The 8,442-nt window shown below is 46.4% G+C and overlaps 4 pseudogenes; 2 read left to right on the forward strand and 2 right to left on the reverse strand.

Moving 5' to 3' along the window:
* Window positions 1-1,525: 1,525 nt before the first annotated feature.
* Window positions 1,526-1,643, reverse strand: LOC134930505 (5S ribosomal RNA; annotated as a pseudogene).
* A 176-nt stretch (window positions 1,644-1,819) lies between these two features.
* Window positions 1,820-1,937, reverse strand: LOC134931474 (5S ribosomal RNA; annotated as a pseudogene).
* Window positions 1,938-4,378: 2,441 nt separating this feature from the next.
* Window positions 4,379-4,496, forward strand: LOC134931476 (5S ribosomal RNA; annotated as a pseudogene).
* A 176-nt stretch (window positions 4,497-4,672) lies between these two features.
* On the forward strand, window positions 4,673-4,790 carry LOC134930517 (5S ribosomal RNA; annotated as a pseudogene).
* The last annotated feature ends 3,652 nt before the right edge of the window (window positions 4,791-8,442 follow it).

Consider the following 8,442-nt stretch of genomic DNA (forward strand, 5'->3'; position numbering starts at 1 on the left):
TTTCTCTCTAAACCAATTCTTATATCGCCCACAGTACCCGGTGGTTTTGCCAGCAGAGGGGATAAGGCTTAGACCTGAAGCCCCTCCCCCAGCCCCATTTCTAGCAAGTGTTCCCGCACTGGAGCTGCATATCTGTCTTTTCCTCACTCCCTGTCAGTGTGGCGCCATTATCCCTCAGCTCACTGTTCCTGGGACTGCTTGGGAAAATCCTCCTATGTAAAGCCGCCTGGTTGTCAGTGCTGTGACTTTACATGACACTTAAGTATTCTACCTGCCTTTTTAGACAGTGATAGTTAAGAAAGAGTGCACTTAGTCAGGGGTTTATAGTACAATTACCCTGTGATATACATCCAGTTCTTACTGTGCAGTGTTATATCTATTGTTATATAGCTGTATAAGCTAGTTCAGTGCAGTATTATTGTCTGTAATAACCTCTGCATTGTTCAAACTGTGACCTTCTGTTTGTGATTTAGTCACCATATCTCTCCTTTATCTCTGCTAGTGCTGGCTACACTGCTCAGAGGTTTAGGTTTAGAGATATAGTGCTGCTGATAATTGTACTGTGTTACCTCATACTGCAAGTTACATCATGTCTGCTTCTGAGGGTAATGGTTCTGGGGCTGAACACACTGCCGGTGTTGCTGAAGCCACAGACCCATATGAGGAGAATATAGCAGCTGTGGGCTCTGGTTCTGGGGGCTCCTTGCCCCCCCAGTGGGACTGTGGCAACGGAGGCACATACTGACCCACCGTGGGCCGCTTTTTCCACGCTTCTGCATACGCTAGTTCATAAACTAACACCCCCTATGGGACCCCCAATGCCGGTACAACCGTATGTGGTCCCTGAAGCTAACCCGCCATGGGCGGCAGATTTATCTGCTCAGTTAAAGAAGTTGAACCAGTCCCTGACTACTAAAAAGTCTGACCATCGCTCACCTAAGTCCAAGGGGTCTTCTAAGCGAGCGCTTGTCTCCTCACAATCCACTGCTGTCACTGACACCTCTCCTCACAATCCACTGCTGTCACTGACACCTCGTCTGATGAAGATGGCACGTATACTGACCCCACAGGTTCTGACTCAGATACTACAATTGGAGAAGGCAAGAGAAAAAGACAAAAAACCCTTTTTTTGGGAGCACTCATTTGTTATGATAGAGTTAATATATGTAATATTAAAACATAACCTTTAATTAAATCTTGAATAAAAAAACTTTTGGACAAAAAGTAATTGGGACTCGTGTGTGGTGTTATCTGTTAGTGTAAATCTTATTTAACCTTTTTAACAAATGAGGTATAAGATAATTGAGAAGGTGAAAATATCATGGGGATGGTGAAGGATACCAATTGGATTCTTAGGATTCAGGGTATCCAAAAAAATCACTGTACATGCCTGAATTTGGGGATACCTGGATTGAGACAATGTAGGCTTTGTAAGAATGGAGCTCAAGAGGTTTGTAAGAAGGATGGAGCAAGGAATGCGGTAGGGCTTCTTGATAGGAGGGGGGGCAGGGGGATTTTGAACAGGGGCCCACTACACCTGGTATTCTCAGGAGGTTTCCCGTCCTAGTACTGACCAGGCCATGCCTGCTTAGCTTCCGAGATCGGACAGGATCGGGCGTATTCAGGGTAGTATGGTAGTGGGCCAATGATGAGGGGGAAAAAAGGGGGAAAGGAAGAAGAGAAAAAGAGAGGAAGAAAAATGAACCACTTCTATTTTCTGTACTCTAATAAATCGATACCATGATGGTCTGAAATGGTTTTTCCAGACAAGAGAGTGTGTGGGGATTTTGGGGGGGAGGGCAAGTTTGATCTGTAAAATGGCCCACTGCACCTGGTATTCTCAGGAGGTTCCCCTTCCTAATACTGACCAGGCCATACCTGCTTAGCTTCCGAGATCGGACAAGATCGGGCGCATTCAGGGTAGTATGGCCGTGGGCCTTTCATAAAGAAGAAGGAGAGGTCACACTCTGCTGACTGTACTTTGCATGAATCAGGACTAAAATGGTCCGAGATGGTATTTCCAGAAAGGAATGTGTGTGAAGAAATGAAGGAGTTTAGATGGAAAGAAGAATGAAGGAGGGGGGGGAGAAAGAAAAGGAGAGATGTTGATTGTATAGGTCTTCAAATTGGAGATCAAATAATTGTGAATAAATGATCGTGGGGAAAATACCCCCCAAAAAATTCACAGACTCGCTGTGTGATATTGTGAGAGATATACTGACAAAAGTTATACAAGTGCAGGGTTGCTTGTTAACTAGGGGAGACCCACAGGATAGATAAAGAGCTCAAGGCTGGCTCACAACAATTTGTTAGAACACACAAATGTGTACTGTTACTTGCTCCATAGAAACAGAGAACAATTAGTGGTGATGAATAAATAATGGGAAAAAATGGGAAAAAATACCCCCCAAAAAATTCACAGACTCGCTGTGATGTTTGTGAGAGATATACTGACACAAATTATACAAGTACAAGGTTGCTTGTTAACTGGGGGAGACCCATGGGATAGATAAAGAGCTCAAGGCTGGCTCACAACAATTTGTTAGAACACACAAATGTGTACTGTTACTTGCTCCTTAGAAACCGAGAACAGTTAGTGAGTGAAAAAAGTTTAGAGCTCAGGGTTGGCTCACAACAGATACATTAAGCCTTATTCCATCCTCTTAAGGACTGCCATAACATTGGAAAATAATAAATACATTTACACTTAAATGTACTGCCATAACATTGAAAGATAATAAGTAATTTGCACTCAAATGCTGCTGATAGTACAAGACATGCAGATATAGATATACATTAGTGTAAGAAAAAAATATAAAAAAATATAACTGTGATTGATATCCATTTGGGGCATGAGCGGGGAGGTAGTGAAATATGGACTCTAAATAGTCCTAATACTAGAAGTGCTTCTGTTGCTATGAGATAATGCCGCAGGAGCAATTGGTTTAGGGGGAGAGAATGGATGATCAAGTCCTGGTGGTTAAGTATGTTACCGCAGCCGCAGCATGTGCGGTCAGTGTTGTCCAGGAATCCCCCAGCATTCGTCCGCTAGCAGTGATGAACGCGGCCGCCCGCTTCTGGACTGAGCGTGGCCGCGATGACGTCACCGAAGGACGTCTCTCGACGTACGTTTCACCTAGGTAGGCTTGGTCACGAGAGGCTCTCGTGACCAAGCCTACCTAGGTGAAACGTACGTCGAGAGACGTCCTTAGGTGACGTCATCGCGGCCACGCCCAGTCCGGAAGCGGGCGGCCGCGTTCATCACTGCTAGCGGGCGAACACTGGGGGATTCCTGGACAACACTGACCGCACATGCTTCGGCTGCGGTAACACACTTAACCACCAGGACTTGATCATCCATTCTCTCCCCCTAAACCAATTGCTCCTGCGGCATTATCTCATAGCAACAGAAGCACTTTTGGTATTAGGACTATTTAGAGTCCATATTTCACTACCTCCCCGCTCATGCCCCAAATGGATATCAATCACAGCTATGTTATATTTTTTTATATTTTTTTCTTACACTAATGTATATCTATATCTGCATGTCTTGTACTATCAGCAGCATTTGAGTGCAAATTACTTATTATCTTTCAATGTTATGGCAGTACATTTAAGTGTAAATTTATTTATTATTTTCCAATGTTATGGCAGTCCTTAAGAGGATGGAATAAGGCTTAATGTATCTGTTGTGAGCCAACCCTGAGCTCTAAACTTTTTTCACTCACTAACTGTTATCTGTTTCTAAGGAGCAAGTAACAGTACACATTTGTGTGTTCTAACAAATTGTTGTGAGCCAGCCTTGAGCTCTTTATCTATCCCATGGGTCTCCCCCAGTTAACAAGCAACCTTGTACTTGTATAATTTGTGTCAGTATATCTCTCACAAACATCACAGCGAGTCTGTGAATTTTTTGGGGGGTATTTTTTCCCATTATTTATTCATCACCACTAATTGTTCTCTGTTTCTATGGAGCAAGTAACAGTACACATTTGTGTGTTCTAACAAATTGTTGTGAGCCAGCCTTGAGCTCTTTATCTATCCTGTGGGTCTCCCCTAGTTAACAAGCAACCCTGCACTTGTATAACTTTTGTCAGTATATCTCTCACAATATCACACAGCGAGTCTGTGAATTTTTTTGGGGGGTATTTTCCCCACGATCATTTATTCACAATTATTTGATCTCCAATTTGAAGACCTATACAATCAACATCTCTCCTTTTCTTTCTTTCCCCCCTCCTTCATTCTTCTTTCCATCTAAACTCCTTCATTTCTTCACACACATTCCTTTCTGGAAATACCATCTCGGACCATTTTAGTCTTGATTCATGCAAAGTACAGTCAGCAGAGTGTGACCTCTCCTTCTTCTTTATGAAAGGCCCACGGCCATACTACCCTGAATGCGCCCGATCTTGTCCGATCTCGGAAGCTAAGCAGGTATGGCCTGGTCAGTATTAGGAAGGGGAACCTCCTGAGAATACCAGGTGCAGTGGGCCATTTTACAGATCAAACTTGCCCTCCCTCCCAAAATCCCCACACACTCTCTTGTCTGGAAAAACCATTTCAGACCATCATGGTATCGATTTATTAGAGTACAGAAAATAGAAGTGGTTCATTTTTCTTCCTCTCTTTTTCTCTTCTTCCTTTCCCCCTTTTTTCCCCCTCATCATTGGCCCACTACCATACTACCCTGAATACGCCCGATCCTGTCCGATCTCGGAAGCTAAGCAGGCATGGCCTGGTCAGTACTAGGACGGGAAACCTCCTGAGAATACCAGGTGTAGTGGGCCCCTGTTCAAAATCCCCCTGCCCCCCCTCCTACCAAGAAGCCCTACCGCATTCCTTGCTCCATCCTTCTTGCAAACCTCTTGAGCTCCATTCTTACAAAGCCTACATTGTCTCAATCCAGATATCCCCAAATTCAGGCATGTACAGTGATTTTTTTGGATACCCTGAATCCTAAGAATCCAATTGGTATCCTTCACCATCCCCATGATATTTTCACCTTCTCAATTATCTTATACCTCATTTGTTAAAAAGGTTAAATAAGATTTACACTAACAGATAACACCACACACGAGTCCCATTTCTTTTTTGTCCAAAAGTTTTTTTATTCAAGATTTAATGAAAGGTTATGTTTTAATATTACATATATTATCTCTATCATAACAAATGAGTGCTCCCAAAAAAACGTTTTTTTGTCTTTTTCTCTTGCCTTCTCCAATTGTAGTATAACCTACAAAATTCCTGGGAGCACCGCCAATTATTAGCAGTTTAAGATTTACTTGATAACTGTATGTATATTGGTTTTTTCATTGTAATACCTAATGTGGTACTTTAAGAAAATTATTTGACTAGTGCGGCTCCACACACAATACTCATTCTGACTCAGATACGGCTGATGGGGAGGGTAGTTCACATGTGGATGTTCCTGATCTTTTGGAGGCTATTAAGTTAATTCTACAGATTACGGATGATCCCGAGCCATCCGTCCCTACTAAGAAACCAGATAGGTTCAAGCGTCAGAAGGTGGTTAAACAAGTTTTACCTCACTCTGACCACCTAGTGGATATACGTCAGGAACCCAGGGAAAACCCGGGTACGAAGTTTGTGCCTCACAAGAAGATGCTGGCTCGCTATCCCCTCGCGTCAGAGCTATCTAAGAATTGGGAAACGCCTCCTCCAGTGGACTCACATGTGGCCAGGATGATGGTTTCCTCAGCTCTGCCTGTCACTACCGTCACGTCTCTAAAAGAGCCTACGGATAAGCGTGTGGAGGGTTGTCTGAAAGCGATTTACACCCTCACGGGTGCTGCGCAAAGGCCCACTATTGCAGCTACATGGGCTGCCGGGGCTATTGAAGCGTGGGCCTTGGAGTTAGATACTGAAATCTCCTCTGACCATGCTAGACAATGCTTGTCATATATTGTCACAGCTTCTCGCTATATTAAAGAGGCGGCTTCGGATGCCGGTATCCTAGCAGCCAAGGCCTCTACTACGTCAATCCTGGCTCGCCGGATATTGTGGCTGAGATCCTGGTCTGTGGATCTGGACTCTAGAAAAACCCTGGAGGTACTCCCTTTCAAGGGAGATATTCTGTTTGGGGAGGACTTAAATAAGATAGTGGCTGACTTGGCTACTGCCAAAACTGCCTGTCTACCAAATACCGCTCCTTCTGTGTCGAAGGCTAAAGGTACGTCCTTTCGCCCCTTTCACCCTTCAGGTAAAGCAAAAGGTCAGGCGTACCACAAGCGGGCCCGCACTTCCAAACCTGGTAAGCCGAAGCCCAAAAGAGCCTGGGCTGCCCGTCAGCCAGCTTCCAAGACCGATAAGCCTGCCGCATGACGGGGCGGGCCTCCCCCTGGGGGATCCCAGGGTGGGGGGCCGGCTTCTAGGGTATACCCAGGAATGGTTGAAGACCACTTCAGATGCCTGGGTATGGGAAGTCGTTACTCGAGGTTACGCCATAGCCTTCAAAAACCGACCCCCTCATTGATTTTGCCAGACAGACGTCCCGTCGGACCAGACAAAGGCAAACACTCTGCATTCGGTGGTACAGACCCTCCTGGATACAGGAGTTGTAGTACAGGTGCCTCTTGCTCAGAGGGCCCGGGGGTACTGTTCTCCGCTGTTTCTAGTCCCGAAACCGAATGGGTCCTCCCAGCCCATTCTCAATCTCAAGGCATTGAACAAGTTTGTGAAGATTTCCAAGTTCCGTATGGAAACCCTTCGCTCTATAGTTCTGGTCTTGGAACCTGGGGACTACATGGTCTCCCTGGATATACAGGATGCTTACCTGCATATTCCTATAGCAGCGTCACCTCAGCAATACCTGATATTCGGCAGCCTTCATTACCAGTTTCGGGCGTTACCTTTTGGTTTAACAACGGCTCCGCGAGTCTTCACCAAAGTAATGGTGGTGATGACGGTGGTACTCCGCCGTCAAGGGGTCAGGATACTACAGTACCTGGATGACTTGTTAATCCTGGCAAATTCCCCAGAACTTCTCCTGTGTCATCTGGATATGACGGTCCGGTTTCTACAAGCCCACGGATGGCTCATCAACTGGAAGAAATCCTCCCTGGTCCCTGCTCAGAGCATGGTGCACCTGGGAGCGCTATTGGACACTCACAACCAGTGGTTGTTCTTGTCTCAGGAGAAAGTCCTGAAGCTTCAAGACAGGATTCGTTGCTTCCTTTCTCATCCGCAAGTGTCGATACATTCGGCGATGCAGGTGCTGGGCCTCATGGTCTCAGCATTCGACATGGTGGAGTATGCTCAATTCCATTCTCGCCCCCTCCAGAGGCTGATTCTAGCCAAGTAGGACGGCCTGCCTCACCGGATCAGGTCTCACATGATGTCATTGACTCCGGAGGTCCGACTGTCGCTACTTTGGTGGCTCCAGGACCAACAGTTGTGCAGGGGCCGTCCCTTCTGGATATCCAACTGGGTCCTGTTGACGACAGATGCCAGTTTAAGAGGTTGGGGCGCGGTGCTGGAGCAACACTCCCTTCACGGTCGGTGGACCAAGGAGGAATCTCTCCTCTCGATCAACATTTTGGAATTGCGGGCGGTCTTCAATTCGTTGAACCTGGCCCAGCATTTAATTCAGAACCGCGCTGCGGAATATGTGTGCGCTATATAAATAACTGGTAATAAATAAATAAATACAGTCGGACAACGCCACCACAGTGGCTTACATAAATCATCAAGGCGGCACTCAAAGCCGTTTGGCAATGAAGGAAGGCTCACGGATTCTACGTTGGGCGGAACGCCATCTACCGGCCATATCGGCAATATTCATTCCGGGAGTCCTGAATTGGGAAGCGGACTTTCTCAGTCGTCAGGACGTGCATGCCGGCGAGTGGAGCCTCCATCCAGAAGTGTTTCAACTCCAAGTGGAAAAGTGGGGTCTTCCAGATGTAGATCTGATGGCGTCTCGACACAATCACAAGGTTCCGGTCTTCGGAGCAAGGACAAGGGATCCTCAAGCAGCATTCGTGGATGCGCTGGCGGTACCGTGGAGGTTTCGGCTGCCGTACGTGTTCCCTCCGGTGTCACTCCTGCCCAGGGTAATTCGGAAGTTCAAGCAAGAAAAAGGAATTCTGCTTCTCATAGCTCCAGCGTGGCCCAGACGGCACTGGTTCTCAGACCTGCAAGGCCTATCGTCAGAGCGTCCATTTCTACTTCCACAACGCCCAGACCTCCTCGTTCAGGGCCCCTGTGTCTACCAGGACCTAGCCCGGCTGTCTTTGACGGCGTGGCTCTTGAAGCTTCCGTCTTGAGGGCTAAGGGTTTTTCTGAAGAGGTCATTAAAACTATGTTGCGGGCCCGGAAACCGGCTTCTGCTCGGATTTACTATAGGGTCTGGCATTCCTACTTTGTTTGGTGCGCATCTAATAATTATGACGCTTCCAAGTTTAGTACAGCCAAACTTTTGGC

Source organism: Pseudophryne corroboree, chromosome 5, assembly GCF_028390025.1.
Source record: "Pseudophryne corroboree isolate aPseCor3 chromosome 5, aPseCor3.hap2, whole genome shotgun sequence".
Classification (NCBI taxonomy): Eukaryota; Metazoa; Chordata; class Amphibia; order Anura; family Myobatrachidae; genus Pseudophryne; species Pseudophryne corroboree.